The sequence below is a fragment of the Eurosta solidaginis genome, chromosome X (genome assembly GCF_040869045.1).
Source record: "Eurosta solidaginis isolate ZX-2024a chromosome X, ASM4086904v1, whole genome shotgun sequence".
Taxonomy (NCBI): Eukaryota; Metazoa; Arthropoda; class Insecta; order Diptera; family Tephritidae; genus Eurosta; species Eurosta solidaginis.
Window position 1 is genome coordinate 19,222,533 of NC_090324.1, and position 17,739 is coordinate 19,240,271.

The 17,739-nt window shown below is 42.9% G+C and overlaps 1 pseudogene; it reads right to left on the reverse strand.

The window, feature by feature from the left end:
- Positions 1–9,941: 9,941 nt before the first annotated feature.
- On the reverse strand, positions 9,942–10,501 carry LOC137234810 (probable peptidyl-tRNA hydrolase 2; annotated as a pseudogene).
- Positions 10,502–17,739: the final 7,238 nt, after the last annotated feature.

Here is a 17,739-nt window from a genome sequence, read left to right on the forward strand (position 1 = left end):
AAACATAACCAATCCTTGTGAAATTTGGTAGAGGCTTAGATTCTAGGACAATAACTGTTTTCTGTGAAAAAAGGCGAAATCGGTTGAAGCCACGCCGAGTTTTTATACACAGTCGACCGTCTGTCCTTCCGCTCGGCCGTTAACACGATAACTTGAGCAAAAATCGATATATCTTTACTAAACTCAGTTCACGTGCTTATCTGAACTCACTTTATATTGGTGTAAAAAATGGCCGAAATCCGACTATGACCACGCCCACTTTTTCGATATCGAAAATTACGAAAAATGAAAAAAATGCCATAATAATATACCAAATACTAAAAAAGGGACGAAACATGGTAATTGGATTGGTCTATTGACGCAAAATATAACTTTAGAAAAAAACTTTGTAAAATGGGTGTGACACCTGCCATATTAAATAGAAGAAATTGAAAAAGTTTTGCAGGGCGAAATCAAAAGCAATTGGAATCTTGGAAGGATAACTGTTCGTGGTATTACATATATAAATAAATTAGCGGTACCCGAGAGATGATGTTCTGGGTCACCCTGGTCCACATTTTGGTCGATATCTCGAAAACGCTTTCACATATACAACTACCACCACTCCCTTTTAAAACCCTCATTAATACCTTTAATTTGATACCCATATCGTACAAACACATTATAGAGTCCCCCTGGTCCACCTTTATGGCGATATCTCGAAAAGGCGTCCACCTATAGAACTAAGGCCCACTCCCTTTTAAAATACTCATTATCGCCTTTCGTTTGATACCCATATCGTACAAACAAATTCTAGAGTCCCCCTTGTCCACCTTTATGGTGATATCTCGAAAAGGGGTCCACCTATAGAACTAAGGCCCACTCCCTTTGAAAATACTTAATAGCACCTTTCATTTGATACCCATATCATATAAACAAATTCTAGAGTCAGCCCTGGTCGACCTTTATGGCGATATCTCGAAAAGGCGTCCCCCCATAGAAGTAAGGCGCACTCCTTTTTAAATTACTCATCAACACCTTTCGTTTGATACTCATATTGTACAAACGCACTCTAGAGTCACCCCTGGTCCGCGTTTATGGCGATATCTCGAAAAGGCGTCCACTTATAGATATAAGGCCCACTCCCTTTTAAAATACTCATTAACACCTTTCATTTGATACCCATATCGTACAAAGAGATTCTAGAGTCACCCCTGTTCCACGTTTATGTTGATATCCCGAAAAGGCATCCACCTATAGAACTAAGGCCCACTCCATTTTAAAATACTTATGAACACCTTTCGTTTGATACCCATATTGTACAAAAGCATTCTAGAGTCAACCCTGGCCCTCCTTTATAACGATATTCCGAAAAGGCGTCCACCTATAGAACTAAGGCCCACTCCCTTTAAAATACTCGTTAACACTTTTCATTTGATACCCATATTTTTAGGCCACCAGCCTAAATATTCGCTACCACCCTAATGCACATTTTTGGCAATATTATTATTTACCGGTAACGGCCCACCCCTGCCGAGCGCTAACTCCAAAGGGGAAAAACTCGACGAAAGTTAGCTATGGGCAGGTGGTGCGGACCTTTTTCGTTTTAAATTTTTCTTTTCTATTTTGGAACCTTCACGAGCCAGCAGCTAGCCCCAGGTGAGTAAGACAAAACAGCCATTTTATACAGTGTCACATATAAATAATTTGCGAGTGTCAGTTAGTTAATATTTGCAAACAATTAACGTCATAAATTGCGAACTGCCAAGCGAATTTATTGGTATCATCTAACTCCTCGCCATTGCCACTTAATTTTTAATTCTTAATTTTCTTTTTGCAATAAATTACTGGCATAACGTTGAATGCGTTAATTTTTAATTCTTAATTTTCTTTTTGCAATAAATTACTGGCATAACGTTGAATGCGTCAAGTGCATTTTGTATTTTAATTAGTTTTCCTGACGAACAGGAAGTTTGTGAGTGTTTCACTTTGATAAGCAAATATTGTAAAATATTTATAAATAAATAATTGTAACAACTCGGTACTACCTTTTTTATTTTCTTTTATTTGCGTGCGATGGGGCCCCACGGCCCGGGTGCCACATTCCCCCCGCAACATTTGGTCCATTCGTGCCGAGAAAATTTAAGTTGGAGAAAACAGCACCTTTTTGTAAAATTTTGGCCAACATCAAAGAGTCCACTCATCTACATCACATACAATCCATTAATCATCACAGATCATAACATCACATACAGTCTATCAACATCACAACATCACACAATATTACTATCACTCATACAGTCCAGTCGCATCACATCGAAAACACAAGGTACGTGGTTGCTTGGTATTGCACACATTTTTTTTAAATTTAATTTACGTGTTTTACGTAAAAAGTGCACTCCGTGATAGTTACGAAAAGAGGCAAAGCAAGTGAAATTGTTAGATTTCGTGTTTACTAAGCACACAACGCATTTTGACGATCGGGTTACTCGACACCGCTCAAGGCAGACAGTCAGTGAATTTTTTTTTAGTTTTTTTTCGCACTCATCACTGCCCTGTGTTGTACCCCCTCGTCGTCACATACGTTGACAAAACTTACTGCAGGTACCATATTTTCACTTGGTTCATAGCCTTAGCTTATCTGTCACGGAATTCACTTTAGTAATCAGTTTGCGAGCTGAAATAATACCAAAAGCCAAAAAAGCATCACTACGTTGGGTGGCTAGTGGCTTGATCACACAAAGAAACTATATCACTATATTATATAGCTTGTATTTTACTCATTTTTTTCTTAATAAATACTTTAAATCGTAATTTTCCACAGTAAGTTGGATAAACAAATTAACTTTTTTATATTGGGAAAGATCCCTGGTTGGCTACTCGGGAATACTCAGCGTTCACTTTCACTTTGTATACGCATTAAATCTTAGGATTTCTATCTGTGTTTCACATTACTAGGTATACACATTAAATCCACATTGGGATTTCTATCTGTGGTTCAATTTCTAGAACTACACACATTAAATCCAGAGGATTTCGATTTGTATCTTAAATCTCGAGGTTGACACACCATATCCACATCGGGATTACATCTGCGTTTTTTAATCTTTTTTCAAACATGCCAAATTTTGGAAAATATTTCTATCTGTGTCCAATACACCTGTTAAGACACATTAAATATTTGCAGACGATTCTCTTCTCTGCACTGCACATCACTGGAGACACATTAAATCCTTTCAAGATTTCTATCTGTGTTTGATATCACTTTGTACACACTAGAACCTTTAAGGATTTCTATCTGTGCTGCATATCACTACATACACATTAAATCCTCGTCAGGATTTCTATCTAATCACTGTATACACATTAAATCCTCGTCAGGATTTCTATCTTTGGCCTACATACTCCTCGTGAGGATCTCTATAAGTGGTTCATATCACTGGCCACACATTACATTCACGTCAAGATTTATATCTGATTAAAATTTTTGCTTATCACTAAATTCACATAAGATTGCTATCTGTGTTAACACATACAATCAGATCAGAATTTCAATCCTTGTGTTTTTAAAGATTTCACTTATACAGCACAATCACAGCAGGTGTGATAGCTGGACTACGTTCAAAAAAAAAACGAAACACACTTGTAATTTTTGCTGCGGTTAGATACACACCAATGCCAATAAGTATTTTGCCTCCAAGCTCGAACCCTTTAAAGAATCAAGATATTCAAATTAATAAAATCAATGGAGACTTATATTAGATTGGCTGATTCCATAGCCGAGTTTGAACAAGATTTCAACTCCACCCCGGCCGAATCCCGGAACAAGCACACCCTTGCACTACTGCAAGAGGAGCTAAGGGCACTATGGAAGAAGACCAAGTCCACATATGAAAGCCTTCTCAGCAATCCTGAGCTGTCCAAAGACGAGCTCAGCTCACTAAGAAAGAAGAATAAAAGCTGCTTCGCATGCTACCTGCAATGCATGTCTGCTGTGGCGGCTGAAGCCGAAGCTATCACCCCACAGCCGTCAAAAGATGAAGCAAAGGATGAAGACTCTTCGCGCCGTGTACATAAAATGCAGCTGCCGCCTTGTGACACCGATGTATTTAAAGGCGACTACCTTTCCTGGCCAGCCTTTAGAGATATGTTCACGGCCATCTACATCCACAATACTGATCTGAAAGATGTCGAGAAATTATATTATCTAAAACAAAAAACTCAAGGGGAAGCAAAAGAAATAGTGGGCAGGTGCTCATTAACAAACGAGGGTTTTGCAACCGCCTGGAAAAATCTAAGCGACAGGTACGAAAATAAACGTATCCTCGGCAACACACAACTAAAACTTTTATTTAATCTGACGGCAGTCGAACAGGAGTGTGGAACCTCAATCAAAAAATTGCAACGGGAGATAAACAATTGCATTTCTGCGCTACAATGTCATAATATTGACATCACAAATTGGGATGCAATTATAACTTACTTATGCTCCACAAAACTCCCTGAATCTACGTTGGCTCTTTGGGAACAGACCGTGGAACGAAAAACAGATATCCTGAAATGGGAGGATATGGACAAATTCCTGCCAAATCGCTTCCAGATGTTAGAGACGGTTTCTGATCTTAGGGGTAACAAAACCACAAAAGCACCCAAAAGTCAAAATTCGAACTCTAGGGAAAATTCTACAAAACTTGGGGTTTACCAAGCCAGTGTACTCAAATCAGCCTGTAAGATGTGCAACAGTACGGAGCACAAATTACGAAATTGCCAAAAATTCCGTAGGTTGTCTACATCAGGGAAAATCGAATTTGTAAAAACCAATAGTTACTGTCTGAATTGTCTGTCGGGTGGACACACCGTGACACGATGCACTAGCCAATTTAATTGCAGCACGTGCCACGCAAGGCACAACACCTTGCTCCATCTTCCGACAGTACAACCAAAGACGACTCCCCAAAGGTGGACTCAAAACGCCACCGACAATACACCTTCAACCTCACAGCAGGCTAGGGCAAGGATGGAGTCTGAAAAAAGACAAGATACTGCTAATAACGTCTCTTCGTGTCATGCTAACACCACTAAAGGGGTGTTATTAGGAACAGCACGTGTTAATATACACTATAATGGAGTAAAATTTTCCGCCAGAGCGCTGATAGACTCTGGGTCCGAATGCTCTTTCATAACCGAAAGACAAAAAAAGCGAATAAACCTTCCATCCAAACGTTTGCATGTGCAGGTGTCAGGAATAAATACTACACCATCTGCACAGGTAAAGGAATCATGTGCGATTACGTTAGGTTCGCTTACATACCCCTTAGTAAGCATTGATACAGTGGTCCTAGTCCTGCCTCAACTAACAGGGGACCTTCCGACTTGCCAAGTTAGCGCAACGACTCAGTAAGCGTTCCCTGATCTGATTCTGGCGGATAAGAGGTTCTTTGTTAATGAACCAGTCGACCTCATACTTGGAGGCGACATTTATCCCCAGATCATACTAAACGGTATACGGAAGAACGTTCTAAATACGCTTCTCGCCCAAGAAACCGTCTTCGGTTGGATATTAACCGGTCGTGCAGATGCACCTCACCCAACCAATACGCGGGTATCCTTTTTCAATGAAATTAGCCTAGACAAGCAACTAACCGCTTTCTGGGAAATTGAAAACATACCAACGAAATAAGCCCTGACGGAAGACAATGCCTATTGCGAGGCACTATATAAAAACACAACGGAAAGGAATTCAGATGGAAGATATACCGTCGCCCTTCCATTCAAACAAAGCTTCCCAAAAACCGTCTGTTTGGGCCCATCTCTCAAGAGCGTCTGCTCTCAGTTCTGTCGGAACGAGACACGCCTAGCCAAGACACCGGCCCTACAGACGGAATACAATAGGGTACTGACAGAATACGTCACGTTAGGCCACATGTCTAAGGTGCACACCGTAATACCACCACAATCATCTGATTGCTACTTCTTGCCGCATCATGCGGTTATCAAAGAGGAAAATACAACGACTAAAGTGAGGGTCGTGTTCAACGCGTCGTGCCCGACTTCCAATGGCACAAGCCTGAACGATGTGCTACACACCGGCCCAGTACTTCAATCCGACTTAACAATACTGCTCCTCCGATGGAAATTCTACAAGTACGTCTTCAACAGCGACATTGAGAAGATGTACCGGCAAATTTGGGTAAAGGAAAATCAAACCCAATACCAAAGAATAGTTTTTCGACTCAAAGCGGAGGACCCTGTCAGCGTGTTTGAGCTCAACACGGTAACTTTTGGGGTAAACTGTGCCCCCTATCTAGCGATCAGAACCCTACATCAACTTGCTGATGACGTCGAGGCATCTCTGCCAACCGCAGCGCACATCTTGCGAAACAGTATGTACGTCGGTGACGTCCTTGCAGGGGGGCATAGCATCGAGGCAGCAATCGCGGCTCGCGATGAAATCACAGCTGCATTAAAGTCAGCAGGATTCCCTCTGCGAAAGTGGACCTCTAGTTGCAGTAGGATTCTACAGGGCATACCCAAACCTCACAGGCTTACGGAAGACTTTCTGGAGTTCGAGACGCGAGCATGGTAAAAACCCTAGGCATCCGATGGAACGCGCATTCCGACTATTTTTATTTCACAGCGAAACCAATCGAAAACCAGGACATCTTAACAAAGAGGGCGATCCTATCTGCCATCGCCAAACTCTTCGACCCGTTAGGCTGGCTAGCTCCAGTTATCATCGTAGCCAGGATACTATTGCAGAACATTTGGCTGGAGGGGACGGACTGGGATGAACCCGTATCCGCAATCACTTTAGATCGGTGGCAAACCTTTATGCAGGAGTATCCCGCCATTAACCGGATTCGTATACCTCGGTGGGTGCACTTCACCCCCACCAACGATATAGAAATTCACGGCTTCTGTGACGCGTCTGAAAAAGCCTACGCGGCTACGGTTTACGTGCGAGCTAAGATCAACGATAGGACATACGTTAGTCTACTCAAGGCAAAAACGAGGTTGGCACCAGTAAAAACAATTTAACTACAAAGATTGGAGTTATGCGGTGCCGTCTTGCTGCCTGATTCTTTGGAAACCGTGATGGAGAACCTAAACTTAGGCACATTTAACATTCACCTATGGACAGATTCGACCATCGTCCTAGCATGGAATCGAAAACCCCCGTGTTCCTGGTCAACATTTGTATCTCACAGGGTGACAAAAATCGTGGAGAAGGTAGGAACGAAAGCATGGCATCATGTCGAGTCCGCATCAAATCCAGCGGACTTATCCAGCAGATGACTTCCAGCCACGGACCTAGTCGACAACTCTTTGTGGTGGCAGGGACCTTCTTGGCTGCAAGAAGGCAAAGCGAAATGGCCATCTCAAGGCGAACAGGAGTACCACACAGACATCGAAGAAAAACGAGTACAAGTGCATGCAGCAACGACCATCAACAATAGCGAGGATATTCTTGATCGGTTCTCCGATCTATCAAGAGCGTTGCGGGTAATCTCCTGCATTATAAGATTCTCGAATAGAACTCATCCAAAAACTAAAACGTCCTTTAAAGCAGAGTCGGGCCAGATTTCGCCTAACGAAATCAAGGCTACGACTAGCCGCCTCATCAGGATATCCCAAACCAACCACTATGTCGAAGGAATAAGCTCTCTGAGAACTAGGAAACCCATCGCGACGAAAAGCGAGATTCTCTCTCTAGACCCCTTTATTTACGAAGATAATGTCCTTCGGGTGGGGGGTCGCCTCAACGCATCTAGGGACGTTCCCGTCGACGATCTTCACCCGATAATCCTCCCTTACGCCTGCCGACTCACCCGTCTCCTAGTCCAGTTTGTCCACACCATTTCCATACATGGCGGAAAGCAACTAATGCTGTGGCTCCTACGCACGCAGTATTGGATACCTCGGGTCAAAAACATGATCCGATCCATCATCCACAACTGCAAGGCCTGTACGCTATTCCGCAAACGTTCCCCGACTCATGGGAATTCTCCCTGCGGAACGCACTACCTTTTCTAGGGCATTTACCAACACCGGGGTGGATTTGCCGGACCGTTTGACATCAAGTCTTACAGCGGACGAGGATGCCGCATGTCTAAGGGTTACGTCTGCCCATTCGTCTGTTTTGCGACTAAGGAGATCCACTTAGAGGTGACTAGCGACCTCAGCACCGCCGCGTTTCTAGCAGCGTTTAGTCGGTTTGTCGCCAGAAGAGGATGCCCGAAAAACCTCTACTCCGACAACGGGACGAACTTTGTCGGTGCGTCGAGGGCTCTCCGCTCGGAGTTCAAGGCATTCCTCGTTGATGCGCGCGACCAAACCCTCTCGAAATACGCCCACCAAACCCTGACATGGCATTTCATACCAGCCGCTGCTCCTCATATGGGCGGGCTGTGGGAAGCGGGAGTCAAGAGTTTCAAAACTCATTTCAAAAAGATCGCATCGGATCATAAATTTACTCTAGAGGAGTTTAGCACCCTTCTGTGTAGGATTGAATCTTGTCTCAACTCCCGACCCCTGAGCCCATCTTCAAATGACCCGTCCAACCTGGAGCCGCTTACCCCCGGGCACTTCCTAGTCGGGGGCCATCTACTAGCGCCACCCGAAATTGACGTAAGCGAAAATCGCGCTTCACTCGTCAATCGATGGGATAAACTTAAGGCGCTGCATCAAACCTTCTGCAAACGGTAGAAAACTTAGTATCTCACCGAATTGCAGAAGCGCGTTAAGTGGAAGCATCCACAATCGAATCTCAAACAGGGGGACTTAGTCGTCATTAAAGAGGACAATCTGCCTCCCAACGAATGGAGACTAGGTCGAATAGCCAACCTTCACTATGGCCCCGATAACCGAGTTCGAGTCGTCGAACTGGATACGGCCAGGGGACAAACCACCAGACCAATTACGAAATTGGTCCTACTACCACCCTCCAGTCAGGGTGAGGGAGATTTGTAATTCCCACCCGTTATAAAAAACCCCCTTAACCCCGCTATCGTTCACCCTGAACGAGGCCAACAAACCGCGTAACCCAGCTCTCGTTCACCCCGAACGAAGCCAGCAATCCTCACGCAGATCTACTATCTGCGACATAATACCAATGAATCGGCAATTACCCGCCCATACACGCATGTGCAATTGTGTGTACACCAATTGCGAGATACTCAAAATTCCTCCTATCACCTAAAATCCTGAAACAATTATGAAACATCATTCCTTACATGGTTTAACCTAACGCGGTAATCTCGCAAGGCGGGTTTGATAATCAGGATATCTATTATATCTCTATATAACCACCCAACAAAGTAAGGGGGTTCAAAGGGTCAGCAGAAATAGGTACAAAGCGCCGGGTGCTTTTGCGTACACATTTTCGGTTTTAAATAATACAACATATCGTGGGTTTTCAATCGAATTGTATATTCACAAATTACGTCAGCAAACTTATACCTTAAAAGCAAATTGTTTTGATTAATATGATTTCGCTTTATTGAATCAAATCGCAATATTATAGGATCAATATGCTCATCATAGAAGGCACCCTATAACACGTCCTTGGGAATTAATGTGACTGTAAAGCACTGTGCCTTGGTTTTTTTTTTGATGGTGACATGCCTAGATGATGGCACATAACTATCAGAGTGTATACAAAGAGGCACAGAATAATATTCTCTTGCAAAAATTTAAATGAACAACGAAGGTCGAATTTTGCGATTTCTAGGCAATTCACAACTGAATAAATGTGACTCTTGATTGGATATTTATGTGTCAATAGACACATAAACAATGTTAACTAAAAGGCTAAAATCAAAGAAGATCAGCCTTGCCATGGTAAGAGTAGCTTACCTGTGTAGCTGCTCTGACCATAACAGAATATTTGGCCAGTATGTAAATGAACTGTCTATATACGACGGGATGTGAGGCTGCACGAAATACATGTCCTACGCAATGGTTTATTTCCACCCGTTTCTATTTCTAAAACGATAAGCGTTTTGCCTGTGTATAAATGAATTATCTAAGCTTAGCACGACCTTTATCGCAGATGGCAAATGCTTTACAAAGTTTAAATACCCAGTAACCTTATCAATATCATCAACCTCTGCTGGACCAATGGCCAATATAGTTTGAATTGGGTTAAATTTATGTACGTCCGGCGTCGTGTATTAAGCACGCTACGAGATTGCTTGCCTCTGCAGCACGTTCTATCGCCATCATTTCACGTTCGCTTTCATTTGCATTCGTGGCACAGCCCGTGGTTTCCCATGCGCGCACGATACGTGATGTGGTGCATTGTTTTTGGTACTCACCTACAGCACCATTCATAATTCTTGCGAAAGCTAGCAAGACGAGCCCCCCAGACGTCGCCGGTGCGTTTCCATCACATGCCGTCACCTTTAGTGTCTTCATTAATATCATGCCCCTTTAAGGCATACTTGTATCCGACGAAGAATGAAAACAGCATAGCTAATCAATTGATGACCTGAGTAGTGTCCCATAGGGTGTGGTCACCCATTATTTATGTTGGTTTGGTAGCGAAGTAATAAGGGCAAACAGTTACACGGAATACATAGACAAAAAATTTGAAGCTACTTAGTCCGTTCCACTATATTTTGGAATCTCGAATCAAGTACAATGCGGTGAATAAAAATATTTCGCAACCACTTGGTCACAACTTCAAAACGTATTAAATGCCCCAGAATTGAGTATGTAAGTGTAATTGTCATTACACGGTGGCATATTTATTGAAATATACATATGTAAGCTACTGGCGTTTTTCGCCTCGAAAATAGGGGTACTCATCTGTCTCACTTACCCAGTCAGGTAAAGGTGTCCATAATAGTTGCTAAAACGAGCTCCTGGGCATTTTCGACATCGTCAATTGAAGGAGCCGCCTCACTGAGTGGCATGGTCCCGCCTGCTGCAACATCACTGCATTCTGGTTCCTGTTAACGGTCGAAATTATCATAATTGCATATATTTTCATTGTGAGCAGTCTACACTTACGCCAAATATGAAATCCTGGGAGGAACAACCGCTTGGGTACGTATGCAGTAGATGAAGCGACTCTGGCATTGGTTGATCCTTATAAGAATTCACTAATGTTTTCACCACCACGGGGCACTATAATATGGGCATGCGCCAAAGATGGTACAGTATAATTGGCATATGATGGTTTCACCATAGTCAAATACTGCCATAGTTAAGAGTTCAGTAAACGGCGCATGTCTAAAATTTGTTTGGCATAGCTTCATTAGTAGCTAATTGCTCTATGTTCATTAAGAGTTCGTCGTATGTGAAAAGATCAAAGGGTCTACTAAGCCAATGCCTTGACGCTCTAAACGCCTAGCATTCACTTCTTGTTCAGGATGAATTGGTATGGCAAGTATAGGCATAAGGCCATTTATCGCTGCTCCATTATGCTCAGTAGACCGCATGTGCCTATGAATACTCTAACATTAGGATGAGCTAGAATGGTTTCTTGGGGGCCACCACTCATCCAGCATTACATTTTCAGGTAGTGTGGTATTCCCCCCATTTTATTAGAGAATTATAAGCCGTCATATCCGTTATAACATCCAATAAGGTATCAAGTTTTTCTCGTGCTAAATTAGCGGTACGAGAATCTGCGCCGAGACTGATGTAAACCATACCGCTCGGTGCCCCTTCTATAAAGTAAGCTGGCGCCGCCCTGGCAGTCCATTTGCTTGTTTGGTTCATGCAAATGCGCAACAGCGAATCGCTGAGAAAAGGATCAACCATAAGTAAATCAAATTTTTCACCACTACGCAAAACTTGCGCACTCTTGAATCACCCAGCAGGTCACCATTTGTTGCGCCAGCATAAATCAGACGCGTAAAATGTTCCATTATTGAATGTTGTCGCGCCTGCTCCACGTCCAATGGCAAACCCCCCTCTTGTCTACCTCACGTATTTTTTTGCTGCACTGGACACTCGAGCGCATGTGGACTTATTATCGTAACTGAATAGTTGGCATTTGTTTCTAATAGTTGCTGCAATAGCCCCCGCCCAAACAAGTAATGCGACTTCCAAACGCTGGGTAGTACCGCCAGCACTTTTACGTCACATACCAAATGCGACAGAGCACTTAGTCTGTATAAAAATGGAACTAAATTTTGTTTTTGCAACTTAGGCCTACGCTGCCTCCGTTTCTTACAAAATGTCTGCCTTTGCACGTTATTTATAGTGTATGCAAAATAGTTCCAACCATGATACGAACGGCCAGTATTGTGAAAATGCGTACATCAGAGCCATTCTGCCCGTAGCATGGGAAACGCGGTATTTGGAGAAGGTCATTACCGGAGGCCAAGTAGCTGAAACGAAAAAAAAAATAAATAATAAGAAATTAGGAAAATTTATAAAATTATTAAAAAGGGAACGATACTCATACTTACCCATCACAAGTTTTCTTCATAGTGAAAATTCATTCAAAATGTCTCTATACTCATTTCCATGAATGAATGACATTTTGAATGAACGAATCAAGGTTGCCACTCGATGACATTTGCTTCTGTCTTTTCTTACGCCCTAAACACATTGCGCGCGACCCCATGGGATCACAAGTGGGATCCGCGGGATCCAACAAACACGAGTGTTAGTACCCGAACAAAAAAAATCAACTAACGAAAACCCCGAAGATACAGTCTGGTTTCACTGAAAACAAACGCGCCAGGTTGTATTTCGATAGGTTTTTTGAGATTCGGCCGTTTTTCGCTTCTTTATTTTTTGACAAAAGTTTGTAATTTGAAAATTTGTGCATAAAAACACAATCAAAATCAGCCTTCTTGTGGAAAAAAAAGGGCACCACTCGAGACCGAAATAATTTTCGCGGTTTATTTGCATGGTTTTCATTGTTAAAAGGCTAGTGCACAGTCAAAATGTAAAACATAAAAAGAAACATGTCACACTCAATAGTGGTTTCGTTTTCATGATAGGAATTGTTTTTGTGTACTGAACTTCCGATATAGTTTCGTCAGTAATTTTAGCTTGAAATCCAAGCAAGAATAAAGTAGTGTCATATATGCTTTCGATACTACAAACAAGGGAGAAATTAAACTCTTTCGGAAGACTATAAATGAATTTGAAATCAACAAATACACCACAATTTGTGATTCTCACACAACATGGCCCAAATCAACACAAAGAGTGTTCCCAGACAGCGAATAAAGGCCTCTTTACAATCTCATTCACCAGCTATCACCAGGCAAAAACGCTCTGGTCACTCCACGTCATTTGACTAGTCATTTTACGGTCATAGGTTATATTCATAGTCACATGGGCATGGGCGTGGGTAAGTTTTGTGACCAAATTTTTGTAGGGCAATTACAAGGAGCCGTGACAACACACTGGTTTACCGTGATATAGCGTATATTACCGCGTATTGCCTGCTTTAGGCAAACACCAAAAAAATATAGTTTGTCCTAAGTCTATATTTAATAATTCTTAATTTTACTATTGATTGTTTCAACATCAGAATTTTCATTCTGATGAAAAGACTTTCAAAATTAAAGATACGTTTAAGCGTGTCTCAATGAAAGTTTACTAAACCTCATAGTGGGTCCAACCACTACACGTCAATGTGTCGGCCGAATAACCTTATAAAATTATGCACTCCACATGTATCCCTTATCCCGAGTACGCCAACCACAATCTCAGCCAATAAGTCACCAGTACCCGCTCATATGCCACCCAACCCCCTGGAGTCAAAACAAGTAATAACAAATTCTCGTTCCAGAATGACGGGATTCGCAGTCAAACGCAACAAGACGGAGCAACGCGTTGACTCCTTCACCGTCTCCTGCCGGTTGTGCCATAAGAATCACGGCATACGACTATGCCCGCTGTACAGGGGAATGTCGGCAGAAGAACGCCTCCACGCCGTCCTCATACACCGCCACTGCCCCAATTGTTTATCGCCGTTCCATCGGCTGGAAATATGCCCCAGCCGCGACCGTTGCCACCGATGCCGGGAGCCACACCACACTACGCTGCATATAGAGGATGAGCAACCACAGCAAGCAAGGAAGGAGCAGGAAGCAAGCGCCGACGAAGTGCTCTCCATTCATATCACGGAGGACACCTGATCATGGGCACAACAAGTAGCAGATGGGGAGGAAGAGATGGAGGAGATCGCCCGAAGTGCCGCAGCCTTAGCCATCGCCCCAACGACCAGTGGAGAAGCACGATCCTTCCGACCACAGCTTCAGCATGAGAAGCAGAAAAGTAATCAGAGACACATGGAACACGGGGATGGCGCGGAGACACGTCCTTTCCGCCCATCGCACCGCAATGCCAGTAGGCGCCGGGGCGGCGCGGAGCCGCGTCCGTTCCGATCGACCCGACGCTCCACTGGCAGAGCGGCCCCGTATCAACCATGCAAGGAGGGTACCACAACCACCCTCGTGCGCCAAACAACAACCCCAGCCGGCTTCAGAAGTGGTCGACTCCGGGACAATTTAGGGGCACCGACTATAACTCGAGCATTAATCGCCATCGCACCGACAGCCATAGTCCGAATTGAAGCACGAGGCCGTTTACACCTGGTCCGCGCCCTGTTAGATGCCTGCGCTCCCACCAGCATTATCGATGCCAATTTGTGCAAGGATCTACACCTGGAGCGTAACAATACCGCACGTCTTTCGAGGTGCACCGTCGTTCTTCGAGGGAAGTATGGAGTAGCGGGAAAGATCACGACCCAAGCCACCGTAATAGCAAACTATGCCAGGTTAAACCCCACGGCAAATCTGGACCCGTCGGTAGCGGCCCCATTCCAGTTCATGAAGCTGGCAGATCCGACGTTTTACCGGTCGTCGCCAGTGTTGCTCACTTTGGGCGTCGACGTCTACGCCAGTATTATGGTCGGCGGCACACCCGCGTCGATTGTCGGCGGGCTCCTCACCCAAGCCACAATTTTCGGCCTCGTCGTGTCCGGAGCCCACCCACTATAAAAACTTTAACTATACCACAAGGTGCATTTTAAAACCAAGCAACCCTACGTACATGAACACTAACTTTTCCCTTTTTTATTCACAGCTCCGCCCAGAGAGGCTGCATTAGTGGAGACCGGGAGTTCACGGGAGATCACATTGGAATTTTAATTTATTTAAGTTATTTAATTTATTTAAGTCGTCACACTTTGGGACGGTTGCTGGCGTACTCATCAGTTTTTTTTGCTCTTTCGAGTTGCTCGCCGCAAGGGGGCCGGCATGTTTAGGCCACCAGCCTAAATATTCGTTACCACCCTAATGCACATTTTTGGCAATATTATTATTTACCGGTAACGGCCCACCCCTGCCGAGCGTTAACTTCAAAGGGGAAAAACTCGACGAAAGTTAGCTATCGGCAGGTGGTGCGGACCTTTTTCGTTTTAAATTTTTCTTTTCTATTTTGGAACGTTCACGAGCCAGCAGCTAGCCCCAGGTGAGTAAGACAAAACAACCATTTTATACAGTGTCACATATAAATAATTTGCGAGTGTCAGTTAGTTAATATTTGCAAACAATTAACGTCATAAATTGCGAACTGCCAAGCGAATTTATTGGTATCATTTAACTCCTCGCCATTGCCACTTAATTTTTAATTCTTAATTTTCTTTTTGCAATAAATTACTGGCATAACGTTGAATGTGTCAAGTGCATTTTGTATTTTAATTAGCTTTCCTGACGAACAGGAAGTTTGTGAGTATTTCACTTTAATAAGCAAATATTTTAAAATATTTATAAATAAATAATTGTAACTACTCGGTACTAGTTCTTCCTTTTTTATTTTCTTTTATTTGCGTGCGATCGCGCCCCACGACCCGGGTGCCACATTCCCCCCGCAACACATATCGTACAAACAAATTCTAGAGTCACCCCTGGTCCACCATTATGGCGATATCCCGAAAAGGCGTCCGCCTATAGAACTAAGGCCCACTCCTTTTTAAAATACTCATTAACACTTTTCATTTGATATCCATATTGTACAAACGCATTCTAAAGTCACCCCTGGTCCACGCTTATGTTGATATCCCGAAAAGGCGTCCATCCATAGAACTAAGGTCCACTCCCTTTTAAAATACTCTTTAAAACTTTTCATTTGATACCCATATCGTACAAACAAATTCTAGAGTCAACCCTGGTCCACCTTTATGGCGATATCTCGAAAAGGCGTCCACTTATAGATTTAAGGCCCACTCCCTTTTGAAATACTCATTAACACTTTTTATTTGATACCCATATCGTACAAACAAATTCTAGAGTCACCCCTGGTCCACGTTTGTGGCGATATCCCGAAAAGGCGTCCACCTAGAGAACTAAGGTCCACTCCCTTTTAAAATACTCGTTAAAACTTTTCATTTGATACCCATATCGTACAAACAAATTCTAGAGTCAACCCTGGTCCACCTTTATGGCGATATCTCGAAAAGGCGTCCACTTATAGATTTAAGGCCCACTCCCTTTTAAAATACTCATTAACACTTTTCTTTTGATACCCATATCGTACAAAAAAAATCTAGAGTCAACCCTGGTCCTCCTTTATAACGATATTCCGAAAAGGCGTCCACCTATAGAACTAAGGCCCACTCCCTTTCAAAATACTCGTTAACACTTTTCATTTAATACCCATATCGTGCAAACAAATTCTAGAGTCACCCCTGGTCCACATTTATGGCGATATCTCGAAAAGGCGTCCACCTATAGAACTAAGACCCACACCCTTTTATAATATTCATTAACACCTTTCATTTGATACCCATATCGTACAAACAAATTCTGGAGTCACCCTTGGCCCACCTTTATGGCGATATCTCGAAAAGGCGTCCCCTATAGAACTTATGCCCACTCTCTTTTAAAATAGTCATTAACACCTTTCATTTGATACCCATATCGTACAAACAAATTCTAGAGTCACCCCTCGTCCACCTTCATGGCGATATCTCGAAAAGGAGTCCACCTATAGAACTTAGGCCCACTCCCTTTTAAAATACTCATTTACACTTTCATTTGATACCCGTATCGAACAAACAAATTCTAGAGTCAGCCCTGGTCCACCGTTATGGCGATATCCCTAAATGGCGTCCATCTATAGAACTATGGCCCACTCCCTCTTAAAATAATCTTTAATACCTTCCATTTGATAACATGTCATACAAACACATTCCAGGGTAACCCTACGAGGTGATTTTCCCTTATTTTGTCTCCATAGCCCTCAACTGAGTATGTAATGTTCGGTTACACCCGAACTTAGCCTTCCTTACTTGTTTTTTATTTTAGCTGCTTTCAAAAAAAACACGAAAGCACAAACAACGAGTTAACTTTTGATGAAACTATCTAAATTTATTTATAATAATTAACAACAAATTTGTTCCCAGTTGTTTTTGCATTTCCAGATTTTATGCTCAATTTACAACAAAAATAATAAATTTGTTCCCAAAATAAAACATAGAATTTTTTTATTGGATTTTCTTATTTTATTTTATGTTGTTGTAGCAATGCTTCGCCCCACCTAACAGCCGCGACCGATCACAAATTGTCATCAATATCCTCTAACGGGAGTCCAAGGAAACTTGCCGTTTCAACAGGGGTGGACCATAAGAAAAGGGGTGTTAGAGTTGGTTCCACATTACAATTAAAGAAATGATTGGTGTCATGTGGGGACACATTGCAAGCGGGGCATACATTTTGTATGTCGGGATTGATTCTGGATAGGTAAGAGTTTAACCTGTTGCAATATCCAGAACGACGGTTGGAA